Here is a 23,783-nt window from a genome sequence, read left to right on the forward strand (position 1 = left end):
GCAGTCAGGCCCCAGCCCAGTGCCAGGTGCCCCTGGGCACATCCTTTGGCCATTTTCCCTGGGAAAGAAAACTCACCAGTCCAGGTTGCTGATGTCAGTTTGTAGGGCTCCCTTGGGTCTATCAGGGCAGCACAACTTTGAGGAGGGGACAACTTCGGTCTGGGGTCCATCCTTCGATATAAGGATTTTTTGCATTCAAGTCCGAGCCCAGTTTCTGGGGCCCCTGGGCACATCCTTTGGCCATTTTCCCTGGGAAAGAAAACTCACTAGTCCAGGTTGCTGATGTCAGTTTGTAGGGCTCCCTTGGGTCTATCTGGGCAGCAGAAATTTGAGGAGGGGACAATTTTGGTCTGCGATCCATCCTTCGATATAGGGATATTTTGCATTCAGGCCCCAGCCCTGGGCCAGGGGCCCCTGGGCACATCCTTTGGCCATTTTCCTTCGGAAAGAAAACTCACCAGTCCAGGTTCTTTATGTCAGTTTGTAGGGCTCCCTTGGGTCTATCTGGGCAGCAGAAATGTGAGGAGGGGACAACTTTGGTCTGGGGTCCATTGTTCGATATAAGGATTCTTTGCAGTCAGGCCCCATCCCAGTGCCAGGGGCCCCTGGGCACATCCTTTGGCCATTTTCCCTGGGAAAGAAAACTCACCTGTCCAGGCTGCTGATGTCAGTTTGTAGGGCTCCCCTGGGTCTATCTGGGCAGCAGAAATTTGAGGATCGGAGAATTTTGGACTGCGATCCATCCTTCGATATAAGGATTCTTTGCAGTCAGGTCCCAGCCCTGCTCTTGGGGCTCCTGGGAACATCCTTTGGCCATTTTCCCTGGGAAAGAAAACTCACCAGTCCAGGTTGCTGATGTCAGTTTGTAGGGCTCCCTTGTGTCTCTCAGGGCAGAACACCATTGAGGAGGGGACAACTTCCGTCTGTGATCCATCCTTCGATATAAGGATTTTTTGCATTCAGGTCCCAGCCCGGGGTCAGGGGCCCCTGGGCACATCCTTTGGCCATTTTCCCTGGGAAAGAAAACTCACCAGTCCAGGTTGCTGATGTCAGTTTGTAGGGCTCCCTTGGGTCTATCAGGGCAGCACAAGTTTCAGGTGGGGACAATTTCTGTCTGTGATCCACCCTTCGATAGAGGGATTCTTTACAGTCAGTTCCGAGCCCAGGGCCAGGGACCCCTGGGCACATCCTTTGGCCATTTTCCCTGGGAAAGAAAATTAACCAGTCCAGGTTGCTAATGTCAGTTTGTAGGGCTCCCTTGGGTCTATCAGGGCAGCACAACTTTGAGGAGGGGACAACTTCGGTTGGGGGTCCGAACTTCGATATAAGGATTCTCTCAAGTCAGGCCCCAGCCCAGTGCCAGGGGCCCCTGGGCACATCCTTTGGCCATTTTCCCTGGGAAAGAAAGCTCACCAGTCCAGGTTGCTGATGTCAGTTTGTAGGGCTCCCTTGGGTCTATCAGGGCAGCACAACTTTGAGGAGGGGACAACTTCGGTCTGGGGTCCATCCTTCGATATAAGGATTTTTTGCATTCAAGTCCGAACCCAGTGCCTGGGGCCCCTGGGCACATCCTTTGGCCATTTTCCCTGGGAAAGAAAACTCACTAGTCCAGGTTGCTGATGTCAGTTTGTAGGGCTCCCTTGGGTCTATCACGGCAGCACAACTATGAGGAGGGGACAACTTCGGTCTGGGTTCCATCCTTCGATATAAGGATTCTTTGCAGCCAGGTCGGAGCCCAGGGCCAGGTGCCCCTGGGCACATCCTTTGGCCATTTTCCCTGGGAAAGAAAATTCACCAGTCCAGGTTGCTGATGTCAGTTTGTAGGGCTCCCTTGGGTCTATCAGGGCAGCACAACTTTGAGGAGGGGACAACTTCGGTTGGGGGTCCAAACTTCGATATAAGGATTCTCTGCAGTCAGGCCCCAGCCCAGTGCCAGGGGCCCCTGGGCACACCCTTTGGCCATTTTCCCTGGGAAAGAAAACTCACCAGTCCAGGTTGCTGATGTCAGTTTGTAGGGCTCCCTTGGGTCTATCAGGGCAGCACAACTTTGAGGAGGGGACAACTTCGGTCTCGGGTCCATCCTTCGATACAAGGATTTTTTGCATTCAGTTCCGAGCCCAGTGCCTGGGGCCCCTGGGCACAATCTTTGGCCATTTTCCCTGGGAAAGAAAATTCACTAGTACAGGTTGCTGATGTCAGTTTGTAGGGCTCCCTTGGGTCTATCAGGGCAGCACAACTTTGAGGAGGGGACAACTTCGGTCTGGGGTCCATCCTTTGATATAAGGATTCTTTGCAGTCAGGTCCCAGCCCTGCTCTTGGGGCTCCTGGGCACATCCTTTGGCCATATTCCCTGGGAAAGAAAACTCACCAGTCCAGGTTGCTGATATCAGTTTGTAGGGCTCCCTTGGTTCTATCAGGGCAGCACAACTATGAGGAGGGGACAACTTCAGTCTGGGGTCCATATTTCGATATAAGGATTTTTTGCATTCAGGTCCGAGCCCAGTGCCAGGGGCCCCTGGGCACATCCTTTGGCCATTTTCCCTGGGAAAGAAAACTCACTAGTCCAGGTTGCTGATGTCAGTTTGTAGGGCTCCCTTGGGTCTATATGGGAAGCAGAAATGTGAGGAGGGGACAACTTTGGTCTGGGGTCCATTGTTCGATATAAGGATTCTTTGCAGTCAGGCCCCATCCCAGTGCCAGGGGCCCCTGGGCACATGCTTTGGCCATTTTCCCTGGGAAAGAAAACTCACCTGTCCAGGCTGCTGATGTCAGTTTGTAGGGCTCCCTTGGGTCTATCTGGGCAGCAGAAATTTGAGGAGCGGAAAATTTTGGACTGCGATCCATCCTTCGATATAAGGATTCTTTGCAGTCAGGTCCCAGCCCTGCTCTTGGGGCTCCTGGGCACATCCTTTGGCCATTTTCCCTGGGAAAGAAAACTCACCAGTCCAGGTTGCTGATGTCAGTTTGTAGGGCTCCCTTGTGTCTCTCAGGGCAGAACACCTTTGAGGATGGGACAACTTCAGTCTGTGATCCATCCTTCGATATAAGGATTTTTTGCATTCAGGCCCCAGCCGGGTGCCAGGGGCCCCTGGGCACATGCTTTGGCCATTTTCCCTGGGAAAGAAAACACACCAGTCCAGGTTGCTGATGTCAGTTTGTAGGGCTCCCTTGGGTCTCTCAGGACAGCACAACTTTGAGGAGGGGACAACTTCGGTCTGTGTTCCATCCTTCGATATATGGATTCTTTGCAGTCAGGTCGGAGCCCAGGACCAGGGGCCCCTGGGCACATTCTTTGGCTATTTTCCCTGGGAAAGAAAACTCACCAGTCCAGGTTCCTGATGTCAGTTTGTAGGGCTCCCTTGGGTCTATCTGGGAAGCAGAAATTTGAGGAGCGGACAACTTCGGTCTGGGGTCCATCCTTCGATATAAGGATTCTTTGCAGTCAGGTCCGAGCCCAGGGCCAGGGGCCCCTGGGCACATCCTTTGGCCATTTTCCCTGGGAAAGAACACTCACCAGTCCCGGTTGCTGATGTCAGTTTTTAGGGCTCCCGTGGGTCTAACTGGGCAGCAGAAATTTGAGGAGGGGACAACTTCGGTCTGCGATCTATCCTTCGATATAAGGATTCTTTGTATTCAGGCCCCAGCCCAGTGCCAGGGGCCCCTGGGCACATCCTTTGGCCATTTTCCCTGGGAAAGAAAACTCACCAGTCCAGGTTGCTGATGTCAGGTTGTATGGCTCCCTTGGGTCTATCAGGGCAGCACAAGTTTGAGGTGGGGAACATTTTGGTTTGTGATCCATCCTTCGATATAGGGATTCTTTACAATCAGTCCCGAGCCCAGGGCCAGGGCCCCTGGGCACATCCTTTGGCCATTTTCCCTGGGAAAGAACACTCACCAGTCCAGGTTGCTGATGTCAGTTTGTAGGGCTCCCTTGGGTCTATCAGGGCAGCACAACTTTGAGGTGAGGACAATTTTGGTCTGTGATCCACCCTTCGATAGAGGGATTCTTTACAGTCAGGCCCGAGCCCAGGGCCAGGGGCCCCTGGGCACATCCTTTGGCCATTTTCCCTGGGAAAGAAAACTCACTAGTCCAGGTTGCTGATGTCAGTTTGTAGGGCTCCCTTGGGTCTATCAGGGCAGCACAACTTTGAGGAGGGGACAACTTCGGTTGGGGGTCCATACTTCAATATATGGATTCTTTACAATCAGTCCCGAGCCCAGGGCCAGGGGCCCCTGGGCACATCCTATGGCCATTTTCCCTGGGAAAGAAAACTCACCAGTCCAGGTTGCTGATGTCAGTTTGTAGGGCTCCCTTGGGTCTATCAGGGCAGCACAACTTTGAGGATGGGACAACTTGGGTCGGGGGTCCATCCTTCGATATAATGATTTTTTGCATTCAGGTCCGAGGCCAGCGCCTGGGGCCCCTGGGCACATCATTTGGCCATTTTCCCTGGGAAAGAAAACTCACTAGTCCAGGTTGCTGATGTCAGTTTGTAGGGCTCCCTTGGGTCTATCAGGGCAGCACAACTTTGAGGAGGGGACAACTTTGGTCTGCGAACCATCCTTTGATATAAGGATTCTTTGCAGTCAGGTCCCAGCCCATTGCCAGGGGCCCCTGGGCACATCCTTTGGCCATTTTCCCTGGGAAAGAAAATTCACCAGTCCAGGTTGCTGATGTCAGTTTGTAGGGCTCCCTTGGGTCTCTCAGGGCAGCACAACTTTGAGGAGGGGACAACTTTGGTCTGTGATCCATTCTTCGATATAAGGATTCTTCGCAGTCAGGTCCCAGCCCGGGGTCAGGGGCCCCTGGGCACATCCTTTGGCCATTTTCCCTGGGAAATAAAACTCACCAGTCCAGGTTGCTGATGTCAGTTTGTAGGGCTCCCTTGGGTCTATCAGGGCAGCACAACTTTGAGGAGGGGACAACTTCGGTCTCGGGTCCATCCTTCGATATAAGGATTTTTTGCAGTCAGGTGCCAGCCCAGTGCCAGGGGCCCCTGGGCACATTCTTTGGCCATTTTCCCTGGGAAAGAAAACTCACCAGTCCAGGTTGCTGATGTCAGTTTGTAGGGCTCCCTTGGGTCTCTCAGGGCAGCACAACTTTGAGGAGGGGACAACTTTGGTCTGTGATCCATTATTCGATATATGGATTCTTCGCAGTCAGGTCCCAGCCCGGGGTCAGGGGCCCCTGGGCACATCCTTTGGCCATTTTCCCTGGGAAAGAAAACTCACCAGTCCAGGTTGCTGATGTCAGTTTGTAGGGCTCCCTTGGGTCTATCTGGGAAGCACGACTTTGAGGAGGGGACAACTTTGGTCTGTGATCCATTCTTCGATATAAGGATTCTTTGCAGTCAGGCCCCAGCCCGGGGTCAGGGGCCCCTGGGCACATCCTTTGGCCATTTTCCCTGGGAAATAAAACTCACCAGTCCAGGTTGCTGATGTCAGTTTGTAGGGCTCTCTTGGGTCTCTCAGGGCAGCACAACTTTGAGGAGGGGACAACTTCGGTTGGGGGTCCATCCTTCGATATAAGGATTTTTTGCAATCAGGTGCCAGCCCATTGCCAGGGGCCCCTGGGCACATCCTTTGGCCATTTTCCCTGGGAAAGAAAATTCACCAGTCCAGGTTGCTAATGTCAGTTTGTAGGGCTCCCTTGGTTCTATCAGGGCAGCACAACTTTGAGGAGGGGACAACTTCAGTCTGGGGTCCATCCTTCGATATAAGGATTCTTTGCAGTCAGGTCCGAGCCCAGTGCCAGGGGCCCCTGGGCACATCCTTTGGCCATTTTCCCTGGGAAAGAAAACTCACCAGTCCAGGTTGCTGATATCAGTTTGTAGGGCTCCCTTGGGTCTATCAGGGCAGCACAAGTATGAGATGGGGACAACTTCGGTTTGCGATCCATCCTTCGATATAAGGATTCTTTGCATTCAGGCCCGAGCCCAGTGCCAGGGGCCCCTGGGCACATCCTTTGGCCATTTTCCCTGGGAAAGAAAACTCATCAGTCCAGGTTGCTGATGTCAGTTTGTAGGGCTCCCTTGGGTCTCTCAGGGCAGCACAACTTTGAGGAGGGGAGAACTTTGGTCTGTGATCCATTCTTCGATATAAGGATTCTTCGCAGTCAGGTCCCAGCCCGGGGTCAGGGGCCCCTGGGCACATCCTTTGGCCATTTTCCCTGGGAAAGAAAATTCACCAGTCCAGGTTGCTGATGTCAGTTTGTAGGGCTCTCTTGGGTCTCTCAGGGCAGCACAACTTTGAGGAGGGGACAACTTCGGTTAGGGGTCCATCCTTCGATATAAGGATTTTTTGCAGTCAGGTGCCAGCCCAGTGCCAGGGGCCCCTGGGCACATTCTTTGGCCATTTTCCCTGGGAAAGAAAACTCACCAGTCCAGGTTGCTGATGTCAGTTTGTAGGGCTCCCTTGGGTCTCTCAGGGCAGCACAACTTTGAGGAGGGGACAACTTTGGTCTGTGATCCATTATTCGATATATGGATTCTTCGCAGTCAGGTCCCAGCCCGGGGTCAGGGGCCCCTGGGCACATCCTTTGGCCATTTTCCCTAGGAAAGAAAACTCACCAGTCCAGGTTGCTGATGTCAGTTTGTAGGGCTCCCTTGGGTCTATCTGGGAAGCACGACTTTGAGGAGGGGACAACTTTGGTCTGTGATCCATTCTTCGATATAAGGATTCTTTGCAGTCAGGCCCCATCCCAGTGCCAGGGGCCCCTGGGCACATCCTTTGGCCATTTTCCCTGGGAAATAAAACTCACCAGTCCAGGTTGCTGATGTCAGTTTGTAGGGCTCTCTTGGGTCTCTCAGGGCAGCACAACTTTGAGGAGGGGACAACTTCGGTTGGGGGTCCATCCTTCGATATAAGGATTTTTTGCAATCAGGTGCCAGCCCATTGATAGGGGCCCCTGGGCACATCCTTTGGCCATTTTCCCTGGGAAAGAAAACTCACCAGTCCAGGTTGCTGATATCAGTTTGTAGGGCTCCCTTGGGTCTATCAGGGCAGCACAAGTATGAGATGGGGACAACTTCGGTTTGCGATCCATCCTTCGATATAAGGATTCTTTGCATTCAGGCCCGAGCCCAGTGCCAGGGGCCCCTGGGCACATCCTTTGGCCATTTTCCCTGGGAAAGAAAACTCACCAGTCCAGGTTGCTGATGTCAGTTTGTAGGGCTCCCTTGGGTCTATCAGGGCAGCACAAGTATGAGATGGGGACAACTTTGGTCTGCGATCCATCCTTCGATATAAGGATTCTTTGCAGTCAGGTCCGAGCCCAGTGCCTGGGGCCCCTGGGCACATCCTTTGGCCATTTTCCCTGGGAACGAAAACTCACCAGTCCAGGTTGCTGATGTCAGTTTGTAGGGCTCCCTTGGGTCTATCAGGGCAGCACAACTTTGAGGATGGGACAATTTTGGTCTGTGATCCACCCTTCGATAGAGGGATTCTTTACAGTCAGGCCCGAGTCCAGGGCCAGGGGCCCCTGGGCACATCCTTTGGCCATTTTCCCTGGGAAAGAAAATTCACCAGTCCAGGTTGCTGATGTCAGTTTGTAGGGCTCCCTTGGGTCTATCAGGGCAGCACAACTTTGAGGAGGGGACAACTTCGGTCTGGGGTCCAAACTTCGATATAAGGATTCTTTGCAGTCAGGCCCCAGCCCAGTGCCAGGGGCCCCTGGGCACATCCTTTGGCCATTTTCCCTGGGAAAGAAAACTCACCAGTCCAGGTTGCTGATGTCAGTTTGTAGGGCTCTCTTGGGTCTCTCAGGGCAGCACAACTTTGAGGAGGGGACAACTTCGGTTGGGGGTCCATCCTTCGATATAAGGATTTTTTGCAATCAGGTGCCAGCCCATTGATAGGGGCCCCTGGGCACATCCTTTGGCCATTTTCCCTGGGAAAGAAAACTCACCAGTCCAGGTTGCTGATATCAGTTTGTAGGGCTCCCTTGGGTCTATCAGGGCAGCACAAGTATGAGATGGGGACAACTTCGGTTTGCGATCCATCCTTCGATATAAGGATTCTTTGCATTCAGGCCCGAGCCCAGTGCCAGGGGCCCCTGGGCACATCCTTTGGCCATTTTCCCTGGGAAAGAAAACTCACCAGTCCAGGTTGCTGATGTCAGTTTGTAGGGCTCCCTTGGGTCTATCAGGGCAGCACAAGTATGAGATGGGGACAACTTTGGTCTGCGATCCATCCTTCGATATAAGGATTCTTTGCAGTCAGGTCCGAGCCCAGTGCCTGGGGCCCCTGGGCACATCCTTTGGCCATTTTCCCTGGGAAAGAAAACTCACCAGTCCAGGTTGCTGATGTCAGTTTGTAGGGCTCCCTTGGGTCTATCAGGGCAGCACAACTTTGAGGATGGGACAATTTTGGTCTGTGATCCACCCTTCGATAGAGGGATTCTTTACAGTCAGGCCCGAGTCCAGGGCCAGGGGCCCCTGGGCACATCCTTTGGCCATTTTCCCTGGGAAAGAAAATTCACCAGTCCAGGTTGCTGATGTCAGTTTGTAGGGCTCCCTTGGGTCTATCAGGGCAGCACAACTTTGAGGAGGGGACAATTTCGGTCTGGGGTCCAAACTTCGATATAAGGATTCTTTGCAGTCAGGCCCCAGCCCAGTGCCAGGGGCCCCTGGGCACATCCTTTGGCCATTTTCCCTGGGAAAGAAAACTCACCAGTCCAGGTTGCTGATGTCAGTTTGTAGGGCTCCCTTGGGTCTATCAGGGCAGCACAACTTTGAGGACGGGACAACTTCGGTCTGCGATCCATCCTTCGATATAAGGATTCTTTGCATTCAGGCCCCAGCCCAGTGCCAGGGGCCCCTGGGCACATGCTTTGGCCATTTTCCCTGGGAAAGAAAACTCACCCGTCCAGGTTCCTGATGTCAGTTTGTAGGGCTCCCATAAGACTGGCTGGGCGGCACAAGTTTGAGCTTTCTCCCGGCGAGACACAATGGCTAAGCTTTTCGCTATGATGAAGTCTAGTGCATACCCACACTACGGCTCTCCGGAGCTGTCCGAAGCCAAGCGCCGGTGGCCGGCGTCTTTCGGCTGAAGCAGCGCTTCGGAGCGTACGGCTGCCGCTCCGCTGTTGTGTGCGCGAAGCAACCGCTTCTCCTGCTCCGGGAGCCGGACAGAGCGGTAGCTTGTACGAGGGCGAAGAACGTTGCCGCAGGGAGACGACATTGTGTGCACAGCCTTGCGACTGCTAGAGGATGGTGGCTAAAGCTCCCTGCCTTTTCAATGCACTGCTGGCATGCTTTATTGAAGGTGTTCCGAGACAACTTTCCTGGGTTTTGACTTCGTCCTGATGCAGCCCCTGTTGGGAAATTGGTGCTCGTCCCAGAAGGCTCGAGATACAGAAAACTCGATGGCAGCTGCAGAAATGAAGGGCTGCGTTGAGTTGTCGAGAAGCAAGAACGTAGACAAGCGCCTTGTGTTTGGGAGTCAGCAGCTGCTGGACTTTTGCGATTGCTTTCACTGTGCTCTTAATGCCAGGAAGGCACGTGCACGCTGCAACAACCAGCTGGGCAAGAGTGGGCAGAAGAGAACGGGCGTCAGACAGCAGCTTACATAGTAGCATGGAAAGAGCAGTGTTTTTGGAGTGTGCAGCAAATCCGTGTTTCTGGACAAGGGAGGCATAAGTGCGCTGCGCTCCTAAGGTATCTCCCTGCGAGACACACTGTCAAAGCTTTTCGCTATGATGCAGTCTAGTTGCAGACGCACACTACGGCTCTCCGGAGCTGTCCGAAGCCAAGCGCCGGTGGCCGGCGTCTTTCGGCTGAAGCAGCGCTTCGGAGCGTAGGGCTGCCGCTCCGCTGTTGTGTGCGCGAAGCAGCCGCTTCTCCTGCTCCGGGAGCCGGACAGAGCGGTAGCTTGTACGGGGGCGAAGAACGAAGCCGAAGAGCACCGGGCTTTTCGCACACCCTAAGGACTGCTACTGGACGGTGGTGGCCGCTCGCCTGCCTCTTCAATTCCCTTCTAGCATCCTTATGGAAGGTGTTCCCGGACAAATTCCCTGAGTTTTGAATTCCTCCTGATGCAGCCCCTCGTGGGAAACTCGTGCTCGTCCTCTGAGTCTCCGACATGCAGAGACCTCGATGGCAACTGCAGAAATGAAGGACTGCGTTGAGTTGTCGAGAAGCAAGAACCTAGCCAGCGCCTTGTGTTTGGGAGTCAGCAGCTGCTGGACTTTTGCGATTGCTTTCACTGTGCACTGAATGCCAGGACGGCATGTGCACGTTAAAACAACGAGCTGGGCAAGAGTAATCGAAAGATCACGGCCGTCAGAAAACAGCTTATATATTGCTTTGGAAAGAGTACTGTTTTTGGAGTGTGCAGTAAAATCGTGTTTCTGGGCAAGGGAGGCATAAGTGCGCTGCGCTCCTAAGGTATCTCCCTGCGAGACACACTGTCAAAGCTTTTCGCTATGATGCAGTCTAGTGCAGACGCACACTACGGCTCTCCGGAGCTGTCCGAAGCCAAGCGCCGGTGGCCGGCGTCTTTCGGCTGAAGCAGCGCTTCGGAGCGTAGGGCTGCCGCTCCGCTGTTGTGTGCGCGAAGCAGCCGCTTCTCCTGCTCCGGCAGCCGGACAGAGCGGTAGCTTGCACGAGGGCGAAGAACGTTGCCGCAGGGAGACGACATTGTGTGCACAGCCTTGCGACTGCTAGAGGACGGTGGCTAAAGCTCCCTGGCTTTTCAATGCACTGCTGGCATGCTTTATTGAAGGTGTTCCGAGACAACTTTCCTGGGTTTTGACTTCGTCCTGATGCAGCCCCTGTTGGGAAATTGGTGCTCGTCCCAGAAGGCTCGAGATACAGAAAACTCGATGGCAGCTGCAGAAATGAAGGGCTGCGTTGAGTTGTCGAGAAGCAAGAACGTAGACAAGCGCCTTGTGTTTGGGAGTCAGCAGCTGCTGGACTTTTGCGATTGCTTTCACTGTGCTCTTAATGCCAGGAAGGCACGTGCACGCTGCAACAACCAGCTGGGCAAGAGTGGGCAGAAGAGAACGGGCGTCAGACAGCAGCTTACATAGTAGCATGGAAAGAGCAGTGTTTTTGGAGTGTGCAGCAAATCCGTGTTTTTGGACAAGGGAGGCATAAGTGCGCTGCGCTCCTAAGGTATCTCCCTGCGAGACACAATGGCTAAGCTTTTCGCTATGATGCAGTCTAGTGCAGACGCACATTACGGCTCTCCGGAGCTGTCCGAAGCCAAGCGCCGGTGGCCGGCGTCTTTCGGCTGAAGCAGCGCTTCGGAGCGTAGGGCTGCCGCTCCGCTGTTGTGTGCGCGAAGCAACCGCTTCTCCTGCTCCGGGAGCTGGACAGAGCGGTAGCTTGCACGAGGGCGAAGAACGTTGCCGCAGGGAGACGACATTGTGTGCACAGCCTTGCGACTGCTAGAGGACGGTGGCTAAAGCTCCCTGCCTTTTCAATGCACTGCTGGCATGCTTTATTGAAGGTGTTCCGAGACAACTTTCCTGGGTTTTGACTTCGTCCTGATGCAGCCCCTCCTGGGAAACTCGTGCTCGTCCCAGAAGGCTCGAGATGCAGAAAACTCGATGGCAGCTGCAGAAATGAAGGACTCTGTTGAAGTGTGGAGAAGCAAGAACGTAGACAAGCGCCTTGTGTTTGGGAGTCAGCAGCTGCTGGACTTTTGCGATTGCTTTCACTGTGCACTGAATGCCAGGACGGCACGTGCACGCTGCAACAACGAGCTGGGCAAGAGTAATCGAAAGATCACGGCCGTCAGAAAACAGCTTATATATTGCCCTGGAAAGAGCAATGTTTTTGGAGTTTGCAATAAAATCGTGTTTCTGGGCAAGGGAGGCATAAGTGCGCTGCGCTCCTAAGGTATCTCCCTGCGAGACACACTGCCAAAGCATTTCGCTATGATGCAGTCTAGTGCAGACGCACATTACGGCTCTCCGGAGCTGTCCGAAGCCAAGCGCCGGTGGTCGGCGTCTTTCGGCTGAAGCAGCGCTTCGGAGCGTACGGCTGCCGCTCCGCTGTTGCGTGCGCGAAGCAACCGCTTCTCCTGCTCCTGCAGCCGGACAGAGCGGTAGCTTGCACGAGGGCGAAGAACGTTGCCGCAGGGAGACGACATTGTGTGCACAGCCTTGCGACTGCTAGAGGACGGTGGCTAAAGCTCCCTGGCTTTTCAATGCACTGCTGGCATGCTTTATTGAAGGTGTTCCGAGACAACTTTCCTGGGTTTTGACTTCGTCCTGATGCAGCCCCTCTTGGGAAATTGGTGCTCGTCCCAGAAGGCTCGAGATACAGAAAACTCGATGGCAGCTGCAGAAATGAAGGGCTGCGTTGAGTTGTCGAGAAGCAAGAACGTAGACAAGCGCCTTGTGTTTGGGAGTCAGCAGCTGCTGGACTTTTGCGATTGCTTTCACTGTGCACTGAATGCCAGGAAGGCACGTGCACGCTGCAACAACCAGCTGGGCAAGAGTGGGCAGAAGAGAACGGGCGTCAGACAGCAGCTTACATAGTAGCATGGAAAGAGCAGTGTTTTTGGAGTGTGCAGCAAATCCGTGTTTCTGGACAAGGGAGGCATAAGTGCGCTGCGCTCCTAAGGTATCTCCCTGCGAGACACACTGTCAAAGCTTTTCGCTATGATGCAGTCTAGTTGCAGACGCACACTACGGCTCTCCGGAGCTGTCCGAAGCCAAGCGCCGGTGGCCGGCGTCTTTCGGCTGAAGCAGCGCTTCGGAGCGTACGGCTGCCGCTCCGCTGTTGTGTGCGCGAAGCAGCCGCTTCTCCTGCTCCGGGAGCCGGACAGAGCGGTAGCTTGTACGGGGGCGAAGAACGAAGCCGAAGAGCACCGGGCTTTTGCGCGCACCCTAAGGACTGCTACTGGACGGTGGTGGCCGCTCGCCTGCCTCTTCAATTCCCTTCTAGCATCCTTATGGAAGGTGTTCCCGGACAAATTCCCTGAGTTTTGAATTCCTCCTGATGCAGCCCCTCGTGGGAAACTCGTGCTCGTCCTCTGAGTCTCCGACATGCAGAGACCTCGATGGTAACTGCAGAAATGAAGGGCTGCGTTGAGTTGTCGAGAAGCAAGAACCTAGCCAGCGCCTTGTGTTTGGGAGTCAGCAGCTGCTGGACTTTTGCGATTGCTTTCACTGTGCACTGAATGCCAGGACGGCATGTGCACGTTAAAACAAAGAGCTGGGCAAGAGCAGGGAGAGAGCACGGCCATCAGAGAGCATCTGGCATCTTGCCCTGGAAAGGGCAATGTTTTTAGTGTGTGCTGTAAAATCGTGTTTCTGGGCAAGGGAGGCATAAGTGCGCTGTGCTCCTAAGCGATCTCCCTGCGAGACACACTGCCAAAGCTTTTCGCTATGATGCAGTCTAGTGCAGACGCACACTACGGCTCTCCGGAGCTGTCCGAAGCCAAGCGCCGGTGGCCGGCGTCTTTCGGCTGAAGCAGCGCTTCGGAGCGTAGGGCTGCCGCTCCGCTGTTGTGTGCGCGAAGCAGCCGCTTCTCGTGCTCCGGGAGCCGGACAGAGCGGTAGCTTGCACGAGGGCGAAGAACGTTGCCGCAGGGAGACGACATTGTGTGCACAGCCTTGCGACTGCTAGAGGACGGTGGCTAAAGCTCCCTGCCTTTTCAATGCACTGCTGGCATGCTTTATTGAAGGTGTTCCGAGACAACTTTCCTGAGTTTTGCCTTCGTCCTGATGCAGCCCCTCCTGGGAAACTCGTGCTCGTCCCAGAAGGCTCGAGATGCAGAAAACTTGATGGCAGCTGCAGAAATGAAGGACTCTGTTGAAGTGTGGAGAAGCAAGAACGTAGACAAGCGCCTTGTGTTTGGGAGTCAGCAGCTGCTGGACTTTTGCGATTGCTTTCACTGTGCACTGAATGCCAGGACGGCACGTGCACGCTGAAACAACGAGCTGGGCAAGAGTAATCGAAAGATCACGGCCGTCAGAAAGCAGCTTATATATTGCCCTGGAAAGAGCAATGTTTTTGGAGTTTGCAATAAATCGTGTTTCTGGGCAAGGGAGGCATAAGTGTGCTGCGCTCCTAAGCTATCTCCCTGCGCGACACACTGCCAAAGCTTTTAGCTATGATGCAGTCTAGTGCAGACGCACACTACGGCTCTCCGGAGCTGTCCGAAGCCAAGCGCCGGTGGCCGGCGTCTTTCGGCTGAAGCAGCGCTTCGGAGCGTACGGCTGCCGCTCCGCTGTTGTGTGCGCGAAGCAGCCGCTTCTCCTGCTCCGGGAGCCGGACAGAGCGGTAGCTTGCACGAGGGCGAAGAACGTTGCCGCAGGGAGACGACATTGTGTGCACAGCCTTCGCAATTCTGGAGGACGGTGGCTAAAGCTCCCTGCCTTTTCAATGCACTGCTGGCATGCTTTATTGAAGGTGTTCGGAGACAACTTTCCTGGGTTTGACTTCGTCCTGATGAAGGAGGTGGAATCAGATGGTGTTTGGGATACTTCCTTCGATGTTTGGATTTCTTAAGGTCAGCCACCAGCTGAGGGCCAGTGACCTCTAGACACACACTCTGGCCCTTTTCCCTGAGATTTAAAATTCACCAGTCCCGGTTGCTGATGTCAGTTTGTAGGGCTCCCTTGGGTCTATATGGGAAGCAGAAATTTGAGGAGGGGACAACTTAGGTCTGGGGTCCATTTTTCCATATAAGGATTCTTTGCAGTCAGGCCCCAGCCCAGTGGCAGGGGCCCCTGGGCACATCCTTTGGCCATTTTCCCTGGGAAAGAAAATTCACCTGTCCAGGCTGCTGATGTCAGTTTGTAGGGCTCCCTTGGGTCTATCAGGGCAGCACAACTTTGAGGTGGGGACAATTTTGGTCTGTGATCCACCCTTCGATATAAGGATTTTCTGCATTCAGGCCCCAGCCCTGTGCTTGGGGCCCCTGGGCACATGCTTTGGCCATTTTCTCTGGGAAAGAAAACTCACCAGCCCAGGTTCCTGATGTCACATTGTCGGGAACACTTGGGTCTATCTGGGAAGCAGAAATTTTAGGAGGGGACAACTTTGGTCTGCGATCCATCCTTCGATATAGGGATTCTTTGCAGTCAGGCCCCAGCCCAGTGCCAGGGGCCCCTGGGCTCATCCTTTGGCCATTTTCCCTGAGAAAGAAAACTCACCAGTCCAGGTTGCTGATGTCAGTTTGTAGGGCTCCCTTGTGTCTCTCAGGGCAGCACAACTTTGAGGAGGGGACAACTTCGGTCTGGGGTCCATTCTTCGATATAAGGATTCTTTGCAGTCAGGTCCCAGCCCTGTGCTTGGGGCCCCTGGGCAAATGCTTTGGCCATTTTCCCTGGGAAAGAAAACTCACCAGTCCAGGTTCCTGAAGTCACATTGTAGGGCTCCCTTGGGTCTATCTGGGAAGCAGAAATTTGAGGAGGGGACAACTTCGGTCTGCGATCAATCCTTCGATATATGGATTCTTCGCAGGCAGGCCTCAGCCGAGTGCCAGGGGCCCCTCGGCACATCCTTTGGCCATTTTCCCTGGGAAAGAAAACTCACCAGTCCAGGTTGCTGATGTCAGTTTGTAGGGCTCCCTTGTGTCTCTCAGGGCAGCACAACTATGAGGAGGGGACAACTTCAGTCTGGGGTCCATCCTTCGATATAAGGATTTTTTGCATTCAGGTCCCATCCCGGGGTAAGGGGCCCCTGGGCACATCCTTTGGCCATTTTCCCTGGGAAAGAAAACTCACCAGTCCAGGTTGCTGATATCAGTTTGTAGGGATCCCTTGGGTCTATATGGGAAGTAGAAATTTGAGGAAGGGACAACTTCGGTCTGGGGTCCATCCTTCGATATAAGGATACTATGCAGTCAGGTCCCAGCCAGGGTCCAGGCGCACTTGGGCACATCCTTTGGCCATTTTCCCTGGGAAAGAAAACTCACCAGTCCAGGTTCCTGATGTCACTTTGTAGGGCTCCCTTGGGTCTATCAGGGCAGCAGAAGTTTGAGGTGGGGACAACTTCGGTCTGTGATCCATTCTTCGATATAAGGATATTATGCAGTCAGGTACCAGCAGGGGCCAGGGACCCCTGGGCACATGCTTTGGCCATTTTCCCTGGGAAAGAAAACTCACCAGTCCAGGTTGCTGATGTCACTTTGTAGGGCTCCCTTGGGTCTATCTGGGCAGCAGAAATTTGAGGGGCGGACAATTTTGGTCTGTGATCCATACTTCGATATAAGGATTATTTGCAGTCAGGTCCCAGCCCTTTTCATAGGGCTCCTGGGCACATCCTTTGGCCATTTTCCCTGGGAAAGAAAACTCACCAGTCCAGGTTGCTGATGTCAGTTTGTAGGGCTCCCTTGGGTCTATCTGGGAAGCAGAAATTTGAGGAGGGGACAACTTTTGTCTGCGTACCATCCTTCGATATAGGGATTCTCTGCAGTCAGGCCCCAGCGCAGTGCCACGGGCCACTGGGCACATCCTTTGGCCATTTTCCCTGAGAAAGAAAATTCACCAGTCCAGGTTCCTGATGTCAGTTTGTAGGGCTCCCTTGGGTCTATATGGGAAGCAGAAATTTGAGGAGGGGACAACTTAGGTCTGGGGTCCATTTTTCCATATAAGGATTCTTTGCAGTCAGGCCCCATCCCAGTTGCAGGGGCCCCTGGGCAAATGCTTTGGCCATTTTCCCTGGGAAAGAAAACTCACCAGTCCAGGTTGCTGATATCAGTTTGTAGGGCTCCCTTGGGTCTATCAGGGCAGCACAACTTTGAGGTGGGGACAATTTTGGTCTGTGATCCACCCTTCGATATAAGGATTTTCTGCATTCAGGCCCCAGCCTTGTGCCTGGGGCCCCTGGGCACATGCTTTGGCCATTTTCCCTGGGAAAGAAAACTCACCAGTCCAGGTTCCTGATGTCACATTGTAGGGAACCCTTGGGTCTATCTGGGAAGCAGAAATTTTAGGAGGGGACAACTTTGGTCTGCGATCCATCCTTCGATATAGGGATTCTTTGCAGTCAGGCCCCAGCCCAGTGCCAGGGGCCCCTGGGCACATCCTTTGGCCATTTTCCCTGAGAAAGAAAACTCACCAGTCCAGGTTGCTGATGTCAGTTTGTAGGGCTCCCTTGTGTCTCTCAGGGCAGCACAACTATGAGGAGGGGACAACTTCAGTCTGGGGTCCATCCTTCGATATAAGGATTTTTTGCATTCAGGTCCCATCCCGGGGTAAGGGGCCCCTGGGCACATCCTTTGGCCATTTTCCCTGGGAAAGAAAACTCACCAGTCCAGGTTCCTGATGTCAGTTTGTAGGGATCCCTTGGGTCTATATGGGAAGTAGAAATTTGAGGAAGGGACAACTTCGGTCTGGGGTCCATCCTTCGATATAAGGATTCTTTGCAGTCAGGTCCCAGCCAGGGTCCAGGCGCACTTGGGCACATCCTTTGGCCATTTTCCCTGGGAAAGAAAACTCACCAGTCCAGGTTGCTGATGTCAGTTTGTATGGCTCCCTTGGGTCTATCAGGGCAGCAGAAGTTTGAGGTGGGGACAACTTCGGTCTGTGATCCATTCTTCGATATAAGGATATTATGCAGTCAGGTACCAGCAGGGGCCAGGGACCCCTGTGCACATGCTTTGGCCATTTTCCCTGGGAAAGAAAACTCACCAGTCCAGGTTGCTGATGTCACTTTGTAGGGCTCCCTTGGGTCTATCTGGGCAGCAGAAATTTGAGGTGCGGACAATTTTGGTCTGTGATCCATACTTCGATATAAGGATTATTTGCAGTCAGGTCCCAGCCCTTTTCTTAGGGCTCCTGGGCACATCCTTTGGCCATTTTCCCTGGGAAAGAAAACTCACCAGTCCAGGTTGCTGATGTCAGTTTATAGGGCTCCCTTGGGTCTATCTGGGAAGCAGAAATTTGAGGAGGGGACAACTTTTGTCTGCGTAACATCCTTCGATATAGGGATTCTCTGCAGTCAGGCCCCAGCGCAGTGCCACGGGCCACTGGGCACATCCTTTGGCCATTTTCCCTGGGAAAGAAAATTCACCAGTCCAGGTTGCTGATGTCAGTTTGTAGGGCTCCCTTGGGTCTATATGGGAAGCAGAAATTTGAGGAGGGGACAACTTAGGTCTGGGGTCCATTTTTCCATATAAGGATTCTTTGCAGTCAGGCCCCATCCCAGTTGCAGGGGCCCCTGGGCAAATGCTTTGGCCATTTTCCCTGGGAAAGAAAACTCACCAGTCCAGGTTGCTGATGTCAGTTTGTAGGGCTCCCTTGGGTCTATCAGGGCAGCACAACTTTGAGGTGGGGACAATTTTGGTCTGTGATCCACCCTTCGATATAAGGATTTTCTGCATTCAGGCCCCAGCCTTGTGCTTGGGGCCCCTTGGCACATGCTTTGGCCATTTTCCCTGGGAAAGAAAACTCACCAGTCCAGGTTCCTGATGTCACATTGTAGGGAACACTTGGGTCTATCTGGGAAGCAGAAATTTTAGGAGGGGACAACTTCGGTCTGCGATCCATCCTTCGATATATGGATTCTTCGCAGGCAGGCCTCAGCCGAGTGGAGGGGCCCCTGGGCACATCCTTTGGCCATTTTCCCTGGGAAAGAAAACTCACCAGTCCAGGTTGCTGATGTCAGTTTGTAGGGCTCCCTTGTGTCTCTCAGGGCAGCACAACTATGAGGAGGGGACAACTTCAGTCTGGGGTCCATCCTTCGATATAAGGATTTTTTGCATTCAGGTCCCATCCCGGGGTAAGGGGCCCCTGGGCACATCCTTTGGCCATTTTCCCTGGGAAAGAAAACTCACCAGTCCAGGTTGCTGATGTCAGTTTGTAGGGCTCCCTTGGGTCTATATGGGAAGCAGAAATTTGAGGAGGGGACAACTTCGGTCTGCGATCCATCCTTCGATATAAGGATTCTTTGTATTCAGGCCCCAGCCCAGTGCCAGGGGCCCCTGGGCACATCCTTTGGCCATTTTCCCTGGGAAAGAAAACTCACCAGTCCAGGTTGCTGATGTCAGGTTGTATGGCTCCCTTGGGTCTATCAGGGCAGCACAAGTTTGAGGTGGGGAACATTTTGGTTTGTGATCCATCCTTCGATATAGGGATTCTTTACAATCAGTCCCGAGCCCAGGGCCAGGGCCCCTGGGCACATCCTTTGGCCATTTTCCCTGGGAAAGAAAACTCACCAGTCCAGGTTGCTGATGTCAGTTTGTAGGGCTCCCTTGGGTCTATCAGGGCAGCACAACTTTGAGGTGGGGACAATTTTGGTCTGTGATCCACCCTTCGATAGAGGGATTCTTTACAGTCAGGCCCGAGCCCAGGGCCAGGGGCCCCTGGGCACATCCTTTGGCCATTTTCCCTGGGAAAGAAAACTCACCAGTCCAGGTTGCTGATATCAGTTTGTAGGGCTCCCTTGGGTCTATATGGGAAGTAGAAATTTGAGGAGGGGACAACTTCGGTCTGGGGTCCATCCTTCGATATAAGGATTCTTTGCATTCAGGCCCGTGCCCAGTGCCAGGGGTCCCTGGGCACATCCTTTGGCCATTTTCCCTGGGAAAGAAAATTCATCTGTTCAGGCTGCTGATGTCAGTTTGTAGGGCTCCCTTAGGTCTATCTGGGCAGCAGGAATTTGAGGAGCGGACAATTTCGGTCTGCGATCCATCCTTCGATATAACGATTCTTTGCAGTCAGGTCCCAGCCCTGGTCTTGGGGCCCCTGGGCACATCCTTTGGCCATTTTCCCTGGGAAAGAAAACTCACCAGTCCAGGTTGCTGATGTCAGTTTGTAGGGCTCCCTTTGGTCTATCAGGGCAGCACAAGTTTGAGGTGGGGACAATTTTGGTCTGTGATCCACCCTTCGATAGAGGGATTCTTTACACTCAGGCCCGAGCCCAGTGCCAGGGGCCCCTGGGCACATCCTTTGGCCATTTTCCCTGGGAAAGAAAATTCACCAGTCCAGGTTGCTAATGTCAGTTTGTAGGGCACCCCTGGGTCTATCAGGGCAGCACAACTTTGAGGAGGGGACAACTTCAGTCTGGGGTCCATCCTTCGATATAAGGATTCTTTGCAGTCAGGTCTGAGCCCAGTGCCAGGGGCCCCTGGGCACATCCTTTGGCCATTTTCCCTGGGAAAGAAAATTCACCAGTCCAGGTTGCTGATGTCAGTTTGTAGGGCTCCCTTGGGTCACTCAGGGCAGCACAAGTTTGAGGAGGGGACAACTTCGGTTGGGGGTCCAAACTTCGATATAAAGATTCTCTGCAGTCAGGCCCCAGCCCAGGGCCAGGGGCCCCTGGGCACATCCTTTGGCCATTTTCCCTGGGAAAGAAAACTCACCAGTCCAGGTTGCTGATGTCAGTTTGTAGGGCTCCCTTGGGTCTATCAGGGCAGCACAAGTTTCAGGTGGGGACAATTTCTGTCTGTGATCCACCCTTCGATATAAGGATTCTTTACAGTCAGGCCCGAGCCCAGGGCAGGGGACTCTGGGCACATCCTTTGGCCATTTTCCCTGGGAAAGAAAATTCACCAGTCCAGGTTGCTAATGTCAGTTTGTAGGGTTCCCTTGGGTCTCTCAGGGCAGCACAACTTTGAGGAGGGGACAACTTCAGTCTGGGGTCCATCCTTCGATATAAGGAGTCTTTGCAGTCAGTTCCGAACCCAGGGCCAGGGACCCCTGGGCACATCCTTTGTCCATTTTCCCTGGGAAAGAAAATTCACCAGTCCAGGTTGCTGATGTCAGTTTGTAGGGCTCCCTTGGGTCTATCAGGGCAGCACAACTTTGAGGAGGGGACAACTTCGGTTGGGGGTCCAAACTTCGATATAAGGATTCTTTGCAGTCAGGCCCCAGCCCAGTGCCAGGTGCCCCTGGGCACATCCTTTGGCCATTTTCCCTGGGAAAGAAAACTCACCAGTCCAGGTTGCTGATGTCAGTTTGTAGGGCTCCCTTGGGTCTATCAGGGCAGCACAACTTTGAGGAGGGGACAACTTCGGTCTGGGGTCCATCCTTCGATATAAGGATTTTTTGCATTCAAGTCCGAGCCCAGTTTCTGGGGCCCCTGGGCACATCCTTTGGCCATTTTCCCTGGGAAAGAAAACTCACTAGTCCAGGTGGCTGATGTCAGTTTGTAGGGCTCCCTTGGGTCTATCTGGGCAGCAGAAATTTGAGGAGGGGACAATTTTGGTCTGCGATCCATCCTTCGATATAGGGATATTTTGCATTCAGGCCCCAGCCCTGGGCCAGGGGCCCCTGGGCACATCCTTTGGCCATTTTCCTTCGGAAAGAAAACTCACCAGTCCAGGTTCTTTATGTCAGTTTGTAGGGCTCCCTTGGGTCTATCTGGGCAGCAGAAATGTGAGGAGGGGACAACTTTGGTCTGGGGTCCATTGTTCGATATAAGGATTCTTTGCAGTCAGGCCCCATCCCAGTGCCAGGGGCCCCTGGGCACATCCTTTGGCCATTTTCCCTGGGAAAGAAAACTCACCTGTCCAGGCTGCTGATGTCAGTTTGTAGGGCTCCCTTGGGTCTATCTGGGCAGCGGAAATTTGAGGATCGGAGAATTTTGGACTGCGATCCATCCTTCGATATAAGGATTCTTTGCAGTCAGGTCCCAGCCCTGCTCTTGGGGCTCCTGGGAACATCCTTTGGCCATTTTCCCTGGGAAAGAAAACTCACCAGTCCAGGTTGCTGATGTCAGTTTGTAGGGCTCCCTTGTGTCTCTCAGGGCAGAACACCTTTGAGGAGGGGACAACTTCCGTCTGTGATCCATCCTTCGATATAAGGATTTTTTGCATTCAGGTCCCAGCCCGGGGTCAGGGGCCCCTGGGCACATCCTTTGGCCATTTTCCCTGGGAAAGAAAACTCACCAGTCCAGGTTGCTGATGTCAGTTTGTAGGGCTCCCTTGGGTCTATCAGGGCAGCACAAGTTTCAGGTGGGGACAATTTCTGTCTGTGATCCACCCTTCGATAGAGGGATTCTTTACAGTCAGTTCCGAGCCCAGGGCCAGGGACCCCTGGGCACATCCTTTGGCCATTTTCCCTGGGAAAGAAAATTCACCAGTCCAGGTTGCTGATGTCAGTTTGTAGGGCTCCCTTGGGTCTATCAGGGCAGCACAACTTTGAGGAGGGGACAACTTCGGTTGGGGGTCCGAACTTCGATATAAGGATTCTCTCAAGTCAGGCCCCAGCCCAGTGCCAGGGGCCCCTGGGCACATCCTTTGGCCATTTTCCCTGGGAAAGAAAGCTCACCAGTCCAGGTTGCTGATGTCAGTTTGTAGGGCTCCCTTGGGTCTCTCAGGGCAGCACAACTTTGAGGAGGGGACAACTTCGGTCTGGGGTCCATCCTTCGATATAAGGATTTTTTGCATTCAAGTCCGAACCTAGTGCCTGGGGCCCCTGGGCACATCCTTTGGCCATTTTCCCTGGGAAAGAAAACTCACTAGTCCAGGTTGCTGATGTCAGTTTGTAGGGCTCCCTTGGGTCTATCAGGGCAGCACAACTATGAGGAGGGGACAACTTCGGTCTGGGTTCCATCCTTCGATATAAGGATTCTTTGCAGCCAGGTCGGAGCCCAGGGCCAGGTGCCCCTGGGCACATCCTTTGGCCATTTTCCCTGGGAAAGAAAATTCACCAGTCCAGGTTGCTGATGTCAGTTTGTAGGGCTCCCTTGGGTCTATCAGGGCAGCACAACTTTGAGGAGGGGACAACTTCGGTTGGGGGTCCAAACTTCGATATAAGGATTCTCTGCAGTCAGGCCCCAGCCCAGTGCCAGGGGCCCCTGGGCACACCCTTTGGCCATTTTCCCTGGGAAAGAAAACTCACCAGTCCAGGTTGCTGATGTCAGTTTGTAGGGCTCCCTTGGGTCTATCAGGGCAGCACAACTTTGAGGAGGGGACAACTTCGGTCTCGGGTCCATCCTTCGATACAAGGATTTTTTGCATTCAGTTCCGAGCCCAGTGCCTGGGGCCCCTGGGCACAATCTTTGGCCATTTTCCCTGGGAAAGAAAATTCACTAGTACAGGTTGCTGATGTCAGTTTGTAGGGCTCCCTTGGGTCTATCAGGGCAGCACAAGTTTGAGGAGGGGACAACTTCGGTCTGGGGTCCAAACTTCAATATAAGGACTCTCTGCGGTCAGGTCCCAGCCCTGTGCTTGGGGCCCCTGGGCACATGCTTTGGCCATTTTCCCTGGGAAAGAAAACTCACCAGTCCAGGTTGCTGATGTCAGTTTGTAGAGCTCCCTTGGGTCTATCAGGGCAGCACAACTTTGAGGAGGGGACAACTTCGGTCTGGGGTCCATCCTTCGATATAAGGATTCTTTGCAGTCAGGTCCCAGCCCTGCTCTTGGGGCTCCTGGGCACATCCTTTGGCCATATTCCCTGGGAAAGAAAACTCACCAGTCCAGGTTGCTGATATCAGTTTGTAGGGCTCCCTTGGTTCTATCAGGGCAGCACAACTATGAGGAGGGGACAACTTCAGTCTGGGGTCCATATTTCGATATAAGGATTTTTTGCATTCAGGTCCGAGCCCAGTGCCAGGGGGCCCTGGGCACATCCTTTGGCCATTTTCCCTGGGAAAGAAAACTCACTAGTCCAAGTTGCTGATGTCAGTTTGTAGGGCTCCCTTGGGTCTATATGGGAAGCAGAAATGTGAGGAGGGGACAACTTTGGTCTGGGGTCCATTGTTCGATACAAGGATTCTTTGCAGTCAGGCCCCATCCCAGTGCCAGGGGCCCCTGGGCACATGCTTTGGCCATTTTCCCTGGGAAAGAAAACTCACCTGTCCAGGCTGCTGATGTCAGTTTGTAGGGCTCCCTTGGGTCTATCTGGGCAGCAGAAATTTGAGGAGCGGAAAATTTTG

This window comes from Lonchura striata, chromosome 2 (genome assembly GCF_046129695.1).
Source record: "Lonchura striata isolate bLonStr1 chromosome 2, bLonStr1.mat, whole genome shotgun sequence".
NCBI classification, from domain to species: Eukaryota; Metazoa; Chordata; class Aves; order Passeriformes; family Estrildidae; genus Lonchura; species Lonchura striata.